Source organism: Sciurus vulgaris (genome assembly GCF_902686455.1).
Source record: "Sciurus vulgaris genome assembly, chromosome: 11".
In the NCBI taxonomy this organism is placed as follows: Eukaryota; Metazoa; Chordata; class Mammalia; order Rodentia; family Sciuridae; genus Sciurus; species Sciurus vulgaris.
Window position 1 is genome coordinate 23,143,765 of NC_136472.1, and position 18,456 is coordinate 23,162,220.

The following is an 18,456-nucleotide window of genomic DNA, read 5'->3' on the forward strand; positions in this document are numbered from 1 at the left end:
GTTCCTCCAACATGCCTTCCACAAGGATGTCCTACCACATGTTGGGCCCAGAAAAGTAACATGAACTCAAATCAACTTTTAAACCTCTAAGTTCTTATAAGGTATTTTGGTCACACAGATGAAAAAAATTATTAAAAGTTAATAGAAAGAATCATTTTTAATGTTCTATAGCCCAGGAGGGTGATTATAGTACATATTTTGTATATTTTATACATAATTAGAAAAGAGAGTTTAAATATTCCAAGCATGAAGAACTAATAAAGTTTAAGGAGGTGGAAATTCTAAATATACTGATTCGATTATTTTATCTACTGTACATGTACTGAATTATCACACTGTACCCCATGAATATGTATAATTGTATGCCAATTAAAATTTTGATGCAGATAGAATAATTGACCTTACCAATTTTAATCAGTCAAGGAGAACAGAGCTTTATAGACCATCACTCAATGTTCTTGCCTGAACACACTGACCACAGGGTTTATTTGTGATCTGCTTTCAGCATTTGACCCCAGAGCTTCTTCATAACCTTTTTCACATCCTCATTTCTGAAGGTGTAGATCAAAGGGTTTAACATAGGCGTCACTAGGGTACAAAACACTGTTACAGCTTTGTCACTGGGGAGGGAGACAACAGGTCTGAGGTACAGGTATGAGCAAGGAACGAAGAACAGGACAACGACGGTGACGTGAGAGGCACAGGTAGACAGGGCTTTGCGGCGCCCTTCAGAGCTGTGAGTCCTCAGGGAGCACAGGATGACCACATAGGAAGCCACCAGCATGGAGAAGATGATCAAACACAGTGACCCACTGTTGGCAGCAATCAGGGGCCCCAAAGTGTGGGTGTCCATGCAGGCCAGCTCCAGGAGAGGAATCAAATCACACATAAAGTGGTCAATGACATTGGGGCCACAGAATGGTAACTGGGACATAAACAAAATCTGTATGCCCCCATGAATGAACCCCAAGACCGCAGCCGCTCCCACCAGGAAACCGCACACCTGCCGCCTCATGATGGTCATGTAGTGCAAGGGCTTACAGATGGCCACATAGCAGTCACAGGCCATGGCCATTAGCAAGATGATCTCAGCTGCACCGAAGAAATGTTCAGCAAAGAGCTGAGTCATGCAGCCACTGAAGGATATGGTGTTCTTTTCAGAGACCAAGTCAAAGATCATTTTGGGTGCTATGGAGGAAGAGTAGAAACCGTCTATAATGGACAAACAGGACAGAAAGAAGTACATGGGAGAGCCCAGGGCTGGGCTGATGAAGATGGTGACAGAGATGAGCGTATTACCTGCCAGTGTGATCACATAGGTCACCAAAACACAGTAAATAAGAGTTTCTGCAGGTCTGGATTTTGAGTGAGACCCAGCAGCATGAATTCTGTTACATTGCCCATCTTTCCTCCCAATTTGGCTTGTATTTGGGGCATATGTTTAATTTGAAAAAACTATCACAGTATTTCAAAGTGCTGATACTTCAAAATCCTTTTTAAAGTATTCCATTGCCTGTTAGACTCGTTCTCTGCAATCGATGGATTTAGACTTTGTTCACTTCAGGTCTTTTGCAGGTAGTTTTAAAGAACAGAAGGAAGTCAGATTTCACCCAGTTCATTTTAATAAAATAGTGACAATACATTAGAGGTACCACAAGAAAGTAAGGTGTTAGGAACGGTGACTCATGAACTTTTTTCTTTCTCTAAAGCAAATCTCAAAGACAACTTTTCATTGTTTTGCTGAGGACAAATATCCTCAAAAACAGTTATTTCAAAATTATGTTTGTCTGTTGTTGTGGATATTTATAGACATGTGAACACAAGAAAAGCCAACTATAGGTGATATCAAGGTGTCAGATCTCTTTGAATCTAAACCAACTATGTGATGGAGCTTCTTCTCCATCACAAATGCATGTAGCGGTAGAGCTGAGATGAAGTATTTCCTTCCTTTTTTTTTTTTCCAAATACAAACGAATGATCTGTATCACAGCTCAGTGAGCATGATTCATTCAAAAGTTCTTATGTGTCTGTCTCCATAACACCCTTTCTTTCATGTTCCTTCTATACACTTTTCTGGTTTCAGATATGTAAATGGTACCAAGTTTCAAGTATTTCATAAACAAATGCCCCTTTAAGCTGAATTTTTATCACCGAGAGTATTATTCTCTGGGTTTAATAAATTTTCCCAGTCATATTTTACAAATGGAATTACATGAGACGTAGGTCACCCTGAATTTCCCATTGTTAAGACAAATGTTAGGGTGACATAAGATAATAATATTTTCATTTTATTATAAAATCATTGAGATAAGATAAACTTGCATTTATCATGGCTATTTGGTAAAAATATTCACTGTATACAAAAAAATTCTTAAAGTGATCTAGGCATGCATTTGAAAGGGTCAGTTCATGTTGTCACAAAAGAACATGAGCTATTTTATTCTTTCTTTATCTCTTTTCCCCCTTTCCCCCAATCCCTCACTTAAACCCATAATCACATAGTTAAAAAAAAAATTCTGGACAAAGAAGTCAGCATCATATCTCGGCTTAAATAAAATTGAGGAAAATAATATCTCTGGTTTTCAGGAAGCTGAGTCCCTGTGTCACTTCCCTTTTATTCTTGGCTCATTCAGATGATAACTACAGTTATTACTTATTATTCTTAAAAGATCTAATTCACAAATTCTAATTTTAAAGCGGCAACATGGAAGAAATAAAAAGGGGAAAAATTTCAACCCATTGCAAGCATAACCATCCAGATTCAGTGAATTTAGTGAAATATAAATGTTAAACTTCGTGTTTTAAAAGTGCTTAGTCATTTTTAGCTGGATCACTTTTGCAAAAATGCAGATAGTGTTTTCTAGTGATATTTTTATGTTTTTCTGTCCAAATTCATTCTCATAGGAAAATACTAAGTTTCCAGTTCTGTATTAACTATACAAATAACTTCAGAGAAGGTAATCCTACTCAATCAAGCTGATCTGCTTAAAACTTTGAAGAAAGATTTACCTTTCACTGACCTGGGTCTGCTTACTGTGGAATGTTCTGTCTGGAGATGGTGCTGTCACTTCTTTCTCCCCCTGTGGGCATATGCAACACAACTTGCAACAGACTCCAACAGCTGACTAGTGGAACCCTGGAATGGTAGACCGCTCTCCAGTGTGCACATTTTAGTTCATTTGGTTCCATTGTAGATCTGAATGTCCTCAGAAAAATGAACTTTTCCACTTTGTATGCATTGGTAGCTCTAGTTCTTCATTCCTACTCATTTTCTCGGTGTCCTATGAAAACATAAATGAATCTTCTATGTGTAATTCTTCAGAAAAAATATTTTCATTTTTGAACTATATTCAATGTGAATTAAAAACAAAGGGAACACAGCCTAATTATCCAAATCAGGAAAACTTATTATATTCCATAACAAAGCATATAAGTGAATTCACTTGGTTGGACATGGTTTTCTTAATAAATTTGGCCAAACTTTTGCTTCCTAATAGCCTAGGAGTGATGTCTAGAGGGGCTTTGTTTATCCTAACTCAAGTTCTCTTTTCAACTCCATTACCTCTAGAAACGAACTCAGCTCACGAATGGGATCTCACAAACAAATCTCCATTTCATCAGTCATGGCTCTACTGTGATCATTTGCTCACAGACTCTTCTTTATAATTCTCCCCTCATAGACTCTAGAGAAATGTTTAAATTGACTTTCACAGACTGCATGCTTTGGAAATGCTCTGAACTTTCCAGTACCCAGAGGATCCATAATTGCTGAAATCTTTTCCAAGGCAATAGTAAAAGTCCTTTACTTACTCCCACTTGGTGCCCACAAACCTCATTAGTGGCTAGTTTTAGAAATACACTTGTTGATGCTTCAGGTATGTCCAGGCTATAGATTAGAATAAAACATGAGAAATACAATTTGGAAAACATTTTTATAGGGTCTCTTTGTTAATTGCAGTCTTGTTGACCATGGCTTAGGATATGGGTTGGTTTTAGGCCTAGATCAGAGGCCAGAGAATGGCTTTTTCTCTGAAACATGACTGGTGTCAATGGTATGGTTGCTCTGAAGGATGGAACTGCCAGTGATCAAGATTGTGTCTGAGTATGTTGGAGACTGTGCATTCTTAGTGACTAACTGAAGAGAATTAGATGACAGAATTCCCAGCTATCAGAGATCACATAATTTAAAAGTCATGTGAATATTAACTTCTTCAAGGAGATTACCTAGATGACACATTTTCATGGTTATTTCAGGGGCCTGCCTCTTTTCCTTCCAGTCCACAGAGAGAGAATACTGATAGGTAGACTTGGACACTATGCTTCCCACAGTAGCTATTGAGAACATCGCAGTCACCCAAGCACTGTGGACAGAGACAGACAGAGCACCCTGGAAGGAGACCACACCACTATCTCATTTCCTACATCTTCTGAGGTGATGAAGAATGGCTGTCACCTCACCTGAAAACACCTTTCTTTGCAACTGACCTTTAAACCAACCTGAAGCACTCCTACAGTCCAGGACAGAAAAGGAAAGAAGGGACATCAGCTCTGGTCTCAGTAGTTGTCAGTTACTGCCTTTGTGTGCCCCAACTACAAGTATAGTCCTCCTCCACATATTTTTTTTCATTCTGTTATTTTTTCCTTCCCCCACCCCTCTTTTCCCTCTATACAGTCCCTCCTTCCTCCAGTCTTGCCCCCTCCCACCCCCATTATGTGTCATCATCTGCTTATCTGCGAGACCATTCATCCTTTGGTTTTTTTGAGATTGGCTTATCTCACTTAGCATGATATTCTCCATGGTTTTCAAGTTCCTGTCCAGCCTGACCCACCTAGTAAGACCCTGTCACAAAATAAGAATAAAAAGCACTGGGGACATGTCTCAGTGGTAAAACACACCTGAGTTCAATCCCAAGTACAAAAATATTGCAGAAACACACACATACACACCCTCATAAAATGCTAATTTAACCATTTTAAGTGTAAAGTTCGGTGACATTAAGGACATTCACATTGTTGTACCACCATCTTCACCACAAATCTACAGAAATTTTCACCTTCTCAGAGGGACTCCTTACTCATTAAAGAGCTTCTTTTTTTTCTACAGTTTTTGTGGTTGTACATAATGGTGAGATTCATTGTTACATATTTGTATATGCAGGTGATAAAAAATATAATTTAGCCAATGTCATTACCCAGCATTTCCCCTTTCCTCCCTTCCTTCCTACCCTGGTGCCTTTTCTCTACTCTACAGCTCTTCAGTTTTCTTCCTTTTATTTTACTTCCCCCTCTCTAGCTTCCACATGTGAGAGGATGCATATTATCCTTGACTTTTTCAATTTAGCTTATTTTGCTTAAGAGAATGTTCTTGGGGTTCACCCAATTTCCTGCACATAATATAATTTTCTTTATGACTGAATACAACTCAATTATTTTTTATATTCTCCTTTCCATAATTCTCTGGTAACCATTGTACTGCTTTGTGCCCATATGGATTTGGCTATTCTATCTACCTCATCTAGGTGGAATAGCATTATGTATGTCTGTTGTGCATGTGTCTGTGTGCCTGTGTGTTTGTGTATTGCTAGGAATCGAACCTGGGGCCTTGGTCTTATTAGGCAGTACTGTACTACTGAGCAGCCCCCCATAACCTTTGTGCATGTCTTCTTTCATGTAGTGACATGCATTCAAAGTTCATCTGCTTTGGAGCTTCTGGCAAAATTTGACTTGGTTTTGAGATTTAATTAGTCATAAAAATTTCCTGTGAAAGAGGAGACATTCCTAAACCAAATAACTTCATGTCTCAAGTCTATCAAACATTCAAAGAAGAACAAATACCAGTTCTTCTCAAACACTTACAAAAAATTAACAAAAAATTTCAAAAATCACTTTTTCAGACCCTATGAGTCTAATACCAAGTCAGACATGTATACCACTAAACAATAGCAGTAGATATTTTTGATGAACATAGGTAGAAAATACTCAAGTACATGCTACCAATGTAAGTCTAACAACACATTAAAAATTATTCATCATGACCACATGGGTTTAATTGTGTATTGTTACACAATTCAATAAACAATACACACCACTTTAATAGAATAAAGAAAAATATATAGATCTTTTTTCCATGCAGAAAAAGAAGAATTTGATAAAATTTAAGTACCTTTCTTCATGAAAACTTTCAGCAAATTAGATATAGAAGGAATGTACCTCAATGACAGTACAGCAAACCCACACCTAACATCATACTTAACAGTGAAAGTTTTAACTTTCAGATACTGAAAAAGACAAAGACGACCACTTACACCAATCCTTTTCAACACAATACTGGAAATTCTACTCAGAGGAAGTAGTCAAGTAAAAAAATAAAGGAATCAAGGCATCCAGCCTGGAAAAGAGGAAGTCAAACTGTCACTGTTGGCAAATGTCTTGATCGTGTATATGGAAAAACCCTAAAGGACCACATAAATAGCAACACTGGGGGCCATAAATCAACAAACAGGTATCAGTAATGTTCTATACAGTAACATCCAACTATCTGGAAAAGAAATTAAAAAGACACATGAAGTCACAATAGCCACACAGAAGATGAAATGTCTAGGGAAAATTTATCTAAGGAGGTGAAAGATTTGTACAATGAAAACTGTAAAGCACTGATGAAAGAACATGAAGAAGACACAATAAATAGAAATACATCCCATGTCCATGTATGAGAAGAATCAATATTGTTGCAGGTCTATACTATCCAAAGAAAAACTACAAATTCAATGCAACCCTCTTAAAATATCAGTAACATTTTTTTCACATATCTAGAACACTATTCTAAAATTTATATGGAATCACAGCAGGCTATGAAGAGCCAAAACAATCTTGAACAAATGCTTAAAGCATGGTACAAAGCCATAAGAAACCCAAACTGCATGGGACTGGCATAAAAATGGACACATGTGCCAATGGGACACAAAAGGGAGCTCAGAAGTAAATCCAAACATCTTCACTCAACTAACTTTTGACAAAATATGCCAAGAATACACAATGGAAAGGCCACTTATCAATAAATAATATTGAGAAAACCAGACATGCTCATAGCAAAAGAATAAAATGTGTTCCTTATTTTATACCATATATAAAAATTCAGCTCCAAATTAATTAGATATGTAAATATAAGACCTTAAACTATAACTCTAATGGAAGGAAACTGTAGAGGAAGGGGAATCAATCAATAGATGAAAAGATACGATGAACAGAATGTGAAAAATATTTTGCATACTTATATCTAATTCAAGTGATACTATCCAAAATATAGGAGGAATTAAAATAGCTTATATCAACCAAATAAAAAATGAAAAATACCTTGAACAAACTTTTCTCAAAAGAAGATATACAGTTGACCAAGTGGTACATCAGAAATTTCTGGACACTTCTAATCATCAAGAAAATGTACATTCAGACCACAATGAGTACCTCACCCCAGTTAGAATATCTGTGGCCAAAAAAGACAAAAGATAACAAGCGTTGGTGAGGATGTGAGGGAAGGGGAACAATTACACACTGCTGGTGGAATGGAATTATCAGCCATTATGGAACTTAGTACAGAGGTTTCTCACAAAACTAAAGAGAGAATTACCATAAGATTAGATTCCCACTTCTAAGTGTACACCCAAGGAAATAAAATCAATATGCTGAGGAGACCATCTAAACTCTCACATTTGTCACATTACTATTCTTAAGAGCCAAGATATGGAGTCAATGGAGATGTCCATGAATTGATGAATGGATACACAGTGGACTACTGTTCAGTCATAAAAAGGAAACCCTGTCATTTTCAGCAACATTGATGAACATGGAAGACATCATGGTAGATGAGTTAACCACATCCAGAAAGACAAATACTGCTTCATCTCACACGTAGGATCTATAAAGGAGGAGCTATCAAAATGTATAAATGATTCTACTGTCATGTACAACAAAGTAGAACAAATTAAAAAATGCTCTTCCAACAAATAAAATAAAAATTAAGTAATTAAATAAAAAGGATGATCTCACAAATGTAGAGAGTAGAATGGTGGTATTTTATTGGTGAATGGATAAAATCATTAAGAAAAAATAAATTCAGGAGATTTATTGTACAGCTTGGGGACTGTAATTAATTCCAATATGTTGTATTCTTGAAAAATGCCAAGTGTAGATGTTAAAAATTCTCACCACAGAAATGACAACTATGTGGGGGTTGCCTCTTTACTTAAGTGGTTTTAACTATCCCACAATGTATGTACTGCAAAGCTCCTTGTTGTACATGATAAGCATATACAATTTCACCTGTCAATTTTAAATAAATAGCTAAAAATTGAAAATGGCCTTCCTTTTCCTGCAGGGAACGTGTTCCAAGACCTCCAGTGGATTCCTGAAACTGGACAGCTCCAAACTCTCCCACTGAGCACCTACCTCCCTCTGTGATCATAACTGCTGTAGTTTGAAGTGCAGTGGCCAAACTAGCCTGGGTTTCTTTTGCTTTCTTCACAATTTCATGGACAGTGATTTGCTGTTTTGGTGGATCTTAGCCACGTCACCATGTGACTTCCCTTCTTTCTTGTTAAGAACTTTCATTTTTTCACTTGTAGAAAGCACTTGGTGGCTTTTCCTTGGAAGATCTGAACTGCCAGCATCACTGCTCTTGTACCCGGGGCCAGGATTAATGAAGTAGGATCACTTGAACACAGGCACTGAGAAACTGTGACAGTCGACCTGACATCTGAGATGGCTACTGGGTGACTTGTGGGCACATAGCTCACATGGTGGAGAATTCGCCCGTCAGGTGGGACAGAGATGGCATAGACCTCATCACACTGCCCTGAATGCCGTGCAATTCAAAACTTAGTGAACTGTTTCTGAAGTTTGCATTTGGTGTTTTTAGATCTGTTGATCACAGTAACAGACACTATGGAAAGATAAATCATGGATAATTCTTTTTAAAGAGTGAATAATATTCAATTTTGTGTATATACAGCATTTTGTTTCTCCACTATTCCTTGCTTTTTATTGTACTACTTATTTAATCTTGAGATCCATCAGTTTAACATATTTTCAGGATGCCATGCAGTACCATTAACTACAGACACAAAGTTGTGTAGTCAATCACTAGAACTTATTGATCTTGTATAGTTAAAACTTAGTAATGGTTGAATAGACACTGAACTATTCCTCTCACCCAGCCTATGATAACTAACACTCTACTCAATATTTCTGAGTTGAATATTTCAGATACCTCATATCAGTGGAATAATGGGGTTTTGTTCCCCTGTGATTGTTTTTCTTTTTGGTTTTGTTTTTCATCTAGCATGGTATACACAAGGTTCATCTGAGTAGTTGTGTGGGACAGGATTTTTCTTCTTTTATAATATTAAATATATTCATTTGGATGTATTTCCCACAATTTATTCATCCATTCATCCATTAGTGAATGCTGAAAATTTTCATCTCTTTAATCTTGCCACAATGAACACATTAAGTGCAGGTGTTTCTTATATTTCTTATGTCAATTTCTTTATTTTATGAAGTTTTATTGTTGTTGTTATTGTCTTTGTTTTTGTTTTGCCCCCTGACCTTTTTGGGTGCTGAAGAATGAACTGTGGCAGACACTGAGGTCTGGGAGGTTTGAGTGATGGATGACTATGAACCATAGATTTTTCTTAAACTTTTGGTTTTATTTTTTCTTCTTTTCTCACTCTATTTTCATTTTATTTACCTATTCCCTTGGAGTCTCTTTCCCCCTTTTCTCGTGCTAAACACTAACTTCTTTTGATCTAGCTCTCACTCTCCCTTTGATTAGGTGCCTCTATTTACTCACTTCTTATCCCATTAACAGTTACATCCTACACCCCTCCTGATCCTCTTCATTCACCACTAGGAGTAGTAGACCTCATTGCAAGCCTATTGACTGTGGATAATACTCAAACTCATCCTACCTGTTAATGCCTTTATAGGGTCTATCTGGTGTAGAACAGCGTATATTTGTATGGGGGCTGCTGATAATGACCTTCCCTCAGGGTGAGGTGTTGGAAACCTGCAGAGTAACAATAAGCCTGAAGGGGGAAAAAGCAAAACCTCAGATCTTCACTGCTAGAGGGAAATATACAGAAATAATATTAAAAACAGGGGAAGATAGTTTCCCTAATAAACCAAGATACTATTTTGATAGAATCTAATGACAACCTGGCAGTAGAAATGACAGAAAAGTAGTTTAGAATCTACATAGCAAAAATGATTTGTGAATCAAAAGATGAGATAAGAGAGCAAATGTAAACAAGTATGATCACTCCAATGAACACTTAAGAGAGAAAACGCAGGAAGCAAAAGAACATTTCAATAAAGAGATTGAGATTCAGAAAAAAAAAAACATAAATACTTGAAATGAAAGTAGAAATAAACCAAATTAAAAACTCAATAGAAAGCACAACCAACAGAATAGATCTCATGGAAGACAGAATCTTAGACAATGAAGACAAAATATTTAATCTTGAAAATAAAGTTGATCAAAGTGAGAAGATGGTAAGAAATCATGAATGGAGCCTCCAAGAATTATGGGATATTATGAAAAAAACAAATTTAAGAATTATTTGGATTGAGGAGGGGACAGTGATACAAACCAAAGAAATGAATAAACTGCTCAATGAAATAATATCAGAAAATTTCCAAAACCTGAATTATGAAATGGAAAATGAAATAAAAGAGGCTTACAGACACCAAATACACAAAATTACAACAGATCAAGGCACATTATAGTGAAAATACCTCACATATAAAATAAAGGTAGAATTTTAAAGACTGAGAGAAAATTGTCATATTATATATGAGAGGAAACCAAAAGCAGTATCAGCAAATTTCTCAGCCCAGACCCTAAAAGCTAGAAGGACCTGGAACAATATAGTTCAAGCTCAGAAAGAACATGAATGTCAATCAAGAAACTTATACCCAGCAAAACTAACATTCAGATTTGATGATGAAATAAAATCTTTCAATGATAAACAAAAGTTTAAAAAATTAGGACTAGAAAGCCTGCACTACAGAATATTCTCAGCAAAATTTTTAATGAGAAGGAAGTGAAAGACAGCAATACAAGTCAGCAAAGGGAGGAACTACCTTAAAGGAGATACCAATCAAAGGAGAAATCAAGCAAAGTTAAAAACCAAAATTAAGCCAATATGACCAAGAATTCAAATCACATCACAATGATAACCCTGAATGTTGATAGCTTAAACTCATTAATCAAAAGACATAGAATGGCAGATTGGAATAAAAAGAAAGAACCAACAATATGTTGCCTTCAAGAGCCTCATCGAATAGAAAAAGACATCCACAGACTAAAGGTGAAAGAATGGGGGAAAACATGCCATGCACTTGGACTCAGTAAAAAAAGCAGGGTTCTCCATCTTCATATCAGATAAAGTGGACTTCAAGCCTAACTTAGTCAGAAGGAATGAAGAAGGACATTTCATACTACTACAGGGAACCATAAACCAATGATTTAAACCAAATAACAATTTTAAATATTTATGCCACAAAGGAGCAGCTGTGTACATCAAACAAAACCTTCTCAATTATAAGAATCAAATAGACCAAAACACAATAGTGGGTGACTTTAACACACCACTCTCACCACTGGATAGATTCTCCAAACAAAAACTGAACAAATAAACTATAGAATTACATAATATAGTCAATGACATAGACTTACTTGACATGTACAGAGTATTTCACCCATTATCGAGCAAATGCACTTTCTTTGCAGCAGCTCATGGATCCTTCTCCAAAATAGACCATATGCTATGCCACAAAGAAGCCATAAGTAAATACAAAAAAAAAATAGAATTACTACCTTGTATTCCACCAGAACATAATGGAACACAATTAGAAATCAATGATAACATACAAAATAATAACTACTCGTATATCTGGAGACAAAATAATATGCTACTGAATAACCCAATGATAACAGAAGATAACAGGGAGGAAATAAAAAAAAATTCTTATTGGTAAAAGACGCAACACATCAAAATCTCTGGGACACTCTGAAAGCACTTAGAGGAATGTTCATTGCATTGAGCTCATACATTAAATAATAATAATAATAATAATAATAATAATAATAATAATGTCAACAACTAAATGACCTAACAGTACATCTCAAAGCCCTAGAAAAAGAAGACTAGATCAATACTAAAAGTAATAGAGGACAGGAAATAATTAAAATCAGAGCTGAAATAAATGAAATTGAAACAAGAGCAAACAATTCAAAAAAAATTTCAAAATGAAAAGTTTGTGATTGAAAAAGTAAACAAAATTGATTAACCCTTAGCCACGCTAATGAAGAGGAGAGAGAAAACTGAAATTACTAGAATTTGTGATGAAAAAGGAACGATCACGACAGACACCATCAAAATACATAACATAATTAGAAGCTATTTTGAAAATCTATACTGCAACAAAATAGAAAATATCAAAGGCATTGACAAATTTTTAGAGATACATGATACTCCTAAAGTGAATCAGGAAGTCATACACAGTTTAAACACATCAATTTCAAGCAAAAAATAGAAGAATCCATCAAAAGTCTACCAACCAAGAAAAGCCCAGGACCACATGGATTCTCAGCCAAATTCTACAAAACTTTAAAGAACTAATATCAATACTCCAATATATTTCTGGAGGTAGAAAAGGAGGGAACTCTTCTAAAATCATTCTATGAAGCTAGTATCACTCTGATACCAAAACCAGACAAAGACACATCAAGGAAAGAAAAATTTAGACCAATGTCTCTGATGAATGTAGATGCAAAAATCCTTAAAAAAAAATTCTGGCAAATCACGTACAAAATATATTAAAAAAATAGTACACAATGATCAAGTGGTATTTATCCCAGGGATGAATGGCTGGTTCAACATTCAGAAATAAATAAATGTAATTCATCACATCAATAGACTTAAAATTAAGAATCATATGATGATTTCAATAGATGCTAAGAAAGCTTTTGATAAAATACAGCACCCCTTCATGCTTAAAGTACTAGAAAAAATAAGGATAGTAGGAACATACCTCAACTTTTTAAAGTCTGTCTATGTTACACCCACAGCCAACATCATTCTAAATGGAAAAAAAAAAAAAAAACCTGAAAGTATTCTTTCCAAAACTAGAACAAGACAGGGTTGCTTTCTTTCACCACTTCTATTCAACACCATTTTTGAAACACTAGCCAGAGCAATTAGACAGATGAAAGAAATAAGTGGGATATGAATAGGAGAAGAAGAACTCAGGCTATTGCTATTTGCTGACAACATGATTCTATATTTAGAGGATACAAAAAGCTCCATGAGAAAACTTTTAGAACTAACACATGAATTAAGCAAAGTAACATTTCTAATGCATTTTTAGTGTATTTTCTATTCATAAGTGATGAATCCTCTGAAAGAAAAATTAGGAATCCACTCCATTTACAATAGCCTCAAAAAAAAAAAATCTTGAGAATCAATCTGAAAAAAAGGTGAAAAGCCTCTTCAATGAAAACTACAGAACACTAAAGAAAGAAATTAATAAAAACTTTAGAAGATGGGAAGATCTCCCATGTTCTTGAATAGGCATAATTCTGTCAAAATAGCCATTCTATACAGATTCAGTGCAATTCCAGTTAAAATCCTGATGACATTCCTCTTCAAAATACAGAAAGAAATCATGAACTTCATCTGGAAGAATAAGAGACCTCAAATAGCCAAAACAATCCTGAGCAGAAAGAGTGAAGCAGGAGGTATCATAATACCAGACCTTAAACTATACTACAGAGCAAGAGTAACAAAAATGGCATGGTATTGTCACCAAACTAAACAGGCATTCTAAAGGTATAGAATAGAAGACACAGAGACAAAACAATAAAAATACAGTTACCTCACACTAGACAAAGGAGTCAAAAACATAATATGGGGAAAAGATAGCCCGTTCAAAAAATGGTGCTGGGAAAACTGGAAATTTATATGAAGTAAAATGAAATTAAACCTCTATCTTTCAAGCTGCAGAAAACTCAACTTAAAATCAATCAAGGGCTTCAGAATTAGACCAGAGAACCAGCACCAAGTAGAAGTTAAAGTAGGCCTGAATCTTTATCATGTTGGCTTAGGATCAAACATCCTTAACCAGACACACAAAGCCCACAAAATAAAAGCAGGAATCAATAATATGGATAGATTTAAATTAAAAAGCTTTTTCTCAGCAAAGATACAATCAATAATGTGAAAGGAGAGCCTACAGAGCGGGAGAAAATCTTTTCCACATGCACTTCAGATAGAGCACTATTCTCCAAAATCTATGAAGAACTTAACAAAACTTTACACCAAAAATACAAAGAACCCAATAAATAAATGGACCAAGGAACTGGACAGACACTTTACAGAAGAAGATATATAGGCAATTAAAAAATATATGAAAAAGTGTTCAACATCTCCAATAATTAGATAAATGCAAATTAACTCAGATTTCATCTTATTCCAATAAGAACGGCTATTATCAAGAATGCAAATAATAATAGATGTTGGCATGGACGTGGGGAAAAATGCACATTTTTACATTGCTGGTAGAGATGCAAATTGTTGCAGTCACTCTGGAAAGAAGTGTGGAGATTCCTCAGAAAACTTGGAGTGGACCCACCTTTGGACCCAGTTAGCCAACTCTTTGGTTTATACCCAAAGGACTCAAAGTCAGCATACTACAGTAAAGTAGCCACATCAATTCTTATTGCAGCTCAATTCACAATAGCTAGACTGTGGAACCAACCTAGGTTCCCTTCAACAGAGGAATGGATAAATAAACTGTGGTATATAAACACAATATAATATTAGTTAGTCACAAGGAAGAATAATATTATAGCATTTGCAGATACACGGATGGAATTGGAGAATATCATCCTAAGTTTAGTAAGCCAATCCCAAAAAAAAAACAAAAGTCAAATGTTTTCCCTGATAAGTGGATGATGATATATAATGTGGGTCAGGATATAGTGGGGTGAGAGAAAAATGGAGGAACTTTAGATTATGTAGAGGGAAATGAGAGGGTGGAGGGGGAAGGGGTATGAAAGATGGTGGAATAGGACAGACATCATTACCCTATTACTTGTATGATTACATGAATGATATGAATCTATATCATGCACAACCATAGAAAAAATATTGTACCCCATTTTTGTAAAATGAATCAAAATGTAGCCTGTAAAACCAGAAAAAGAAAAAAATTTAAAAATCATGTCTCAATCATAAGTTTGAATGTAAATGTCCTAAACTCATCTTTCAAATACATAAACTGGAAGATTGGATTAAAAAATTGGACCCAGTAATTTGCTGTCTACATGAGACACTGCATATTTAAAGAAGTTCACAGATTAATGATAAAAGGATGGGAATAAACATCATTCACATGAACTGCATAAAAAAGTAGGTGTTCTAAAGTGAATTTCAAGCCAAAGTTAATCAGAAGGGACAAAGAAAGTCATTTCACACTGCTTAAGTGAATTATACAACAGCAAGATATAGCAATCATAAATATTAATCCCCCTAACAATGGAGAATCTTCATACATCAAACAAAAATCTCAATATCAATAATCAAACAAGGTATAACACAATAATAATGGGTAACTTTAACACATCTCTTTTATCACTGGATAGATCCTCCAAACAAAATAAAATAAAGAAGTCATTGAACTAAAAAATACAAGTAATAATTTACACTTAACAGGCATTTAAAGAATGTTTCATCCATCAGTGACTTTAACATTTTCTACTCAGCATCAGAGTAGGAAACCCTCCAGAGGCTGAGGGTTTCCAGGGTCTGGGGAGGGCCTGGGGTTGCCCAGGGCAGAGAGCACTGTGTCAGAGTGAAGACCATGCCACTAGAGGCAGGGAGAATCTGTGGCCTGGTGCCTCCACCTGGGTGTTGAGGGGCAACGTTTTGCTTCTGCAGTGTTTTGGGGGTTCTAACCATGACTGCGGGTTGATTTTGGGAGACTGGTAACGGTCCTCATGGCCTGGGACTTGGTGGGTTTCCATTGAAGGAAGTTGTAGGCCACTTGAAGGTGCAGAGCACCTGTTTCTAATGGACTCCTGGTGGCCACAGTGACCTCTGGAAGTAAGGCTACAGAACATGTTAAGGGAAATGGTACTGAAGAGCCCATGGATACTACTTCTGCAGCTATCCATTCAGAAACTTTTCATACATTTCTTGATGTTGGTTTGTCACAGAAAGTTGATGAAAAACTAGATGAAATTTATGTTGCAGGGTTAGATGTGCATGGTGGTTTAGATGAAAGAGCTATCAAATCTTTAAAACTAGAGATCAATGAAGATGATGCATTGGGTAGTTCTTCAACATTTTAAAGACAGTGATCTCTCTCATGTTCAGAACAAAAATGCCTTTTTATGTGAGTCATGAAGACTTATAGGCAGAGAGAGAAACAGAGGACCAAAGTAGCAGATTTATTAAAGGACCATATGAGACAAAAATTAAGGCACTCTTGGAAAGAACTGGCCACACACTTGATATGACCACTGGACAGAAGAACCATGTGGGACAGCCAACAGATTCCATTTATTCAGGCCAGCAGACTTCTGTTGGCAGAGATATTTGTTGGGAAAATCCCAAGAGATCTATTTGAGGATGAGTTTGTTTCATTATTTGAGAATGCTGAACCTATATGGGATCTTCATCTAATGATGGATGCAATCACTAAAGGTTATATGTTTGTCACTTTTTATACAAAATAAGCCACTGAAGAGGCTGTTAAATTGTGTAATAATCATGAAACTTATTCTGGAAAACACATTGGTGTCTGCATCTCAGTTGCCAACAATAGGTTTTTTCGTGGGCTCTATTCCTAACAGTAAAACCAAGGAAAAGATTCTTGAAGAATTTTGCAAAATAACAGAGGGCCTTACTGCAGTCATTTTATATCATCAACAGGATGACAAGAAAAAACAAAAAGCAGAGGTTTTGCTTTCTTGAATATGAATATCACAAAGAGTTGCTAAGGCAAGACATAGGTTAATGAGGGGTAAAGTCAAGGTCTGGGGAAATGTTGGAACTGTTGAATGGGCAGATCCTATAGAAGATCCCAATTCTGAAGTAATGCAAAGGTAAAAGTGCTATTTGTACGCAACCTTGCCAATAGTGTAACTGAAGAGATTTTAGAAAAGGCATTTTGTCAATTTGGGAAACTGGAACAAGTGAAGAAATTAAAAGATTAGCTTTCATCCATTTTGATGAGTTAGATGGTGCTGTCAAGGCTATGAAAGAAATGAATGGAAAAGACTTGGAGGGAGAAAATATTTAAATTGTTTTTGCTAAGCCACCAGATCAGAAAAGGAAAGAAATAAATGTTCAGAGGCAAGCAGCAAAGAATCAAATGTATAATGATTACTACTATTATGGTCCATCTGATACGTCCTCTCCAACAAAAGGTTGAGGTCATGGAGGTAGAGGTGGCTATGGATATCCTCCAGATTATCATGGATATAAATTATTATGATTATCATGGCTAGGATTACCATAACTATCATGGTCAATATGAGAATCAATACTATGGTTATGAAGATTTTCAAGTTGGTAGAGGAAGGGGAGGTAGAGGAGCAAGGGGCACTGCTACATCCAGAGGTCCTGGGGCTGCTCCTCCCTGAGGTAGAGTCCGTTATTCACAGAGGAGAGGTCCTGGGTCAGCAAGAGGCATTCGTAGTGCAAGATGAGGTGCCCAACAACAAAGAGGCCTCGGGCAGGGAAAAGGTGTTGAGGCCGGTCCTGACCTGTTACAATGAAGACTGACTTGCTATGTGAGATTATACCAGAAGCTTGCAGTAGAGCAATGGTAAGGAAATCAAGCAATCCTAAATATCTCAGCTGTACAGGAGCATATTCTACTGCAGAAGACCTTCCTATGAAGATCATGGGATCAAATAATAAATATTGAACTTTGATATGAATTTCTTTAACAGTTTTTTTTTCTGCAGTGCAAGTTGTTAAACTAAAGCTACTCTTTGTCCAAATGTGTTCCAACAGAAATCCTTTGTAACTTCTCGCATGGTATTTTAATAAAGTTCTTCTCTTAAAAAATGTGCTGTAAGTAGATTTTTTCCCATTTTTTTAAAAAGTTAATCATCCCAGCAGTGGTGTTCTGAAATATTCTCTGGAATTTGTGCATTTAAATTTTATTGCAGTTGTAGGGATGAATGCCACTGTTGGCATCCTTTAATTTTATTTCTGCTCACCAGGGTTAATCATAATTGTCTTTATCTTTTTTGTAGTAATCACCTTTAAATTCTGTTCAGATATGCAGTTTCAGGTATAATCATCAGAGCTGGTTAGTCAGGCATTCCAGATAGCAGTACTTTTTGGAACTTTTATAAAGTTTTTTTTTTTTTTTAGAACCTTT

At 36.0% G+C, this 18,456-nt stretch overlaps 2 pseudogenes across 2 annotated transcripts; one reads left to right on the forward strand and one right to left on the reverse strand.

Moving 5' to 3' along the window:
- Positions 1 to 484: 484 nt before the first annotated feature.
- LOC306639134 (olfactory receptor 4C45-like) lies at positions 485 to 1,404 on the reverse strand (annotated as a pseudogene). The gene has a single exon. The product of its transcript is annotated as an olfactory receptor 4C45-like (transcript).
- A 15,058-nt stretch (positions 1,405 to 16,462) lies between these two features.
- Positions 16,463 to 17,977, forward strand: LOC306638879 (heterogeneous nuclear ribonucleoprotein Q-like; annotated as a pseudogene). Its single transcript has one exon. The product of its transcript is annotated as a heterogeneous nuclear ribonucleoprotein Q-like (transcript).
- Positions 17,978 to 18,456: the final 479 nt, after the last annotated feature.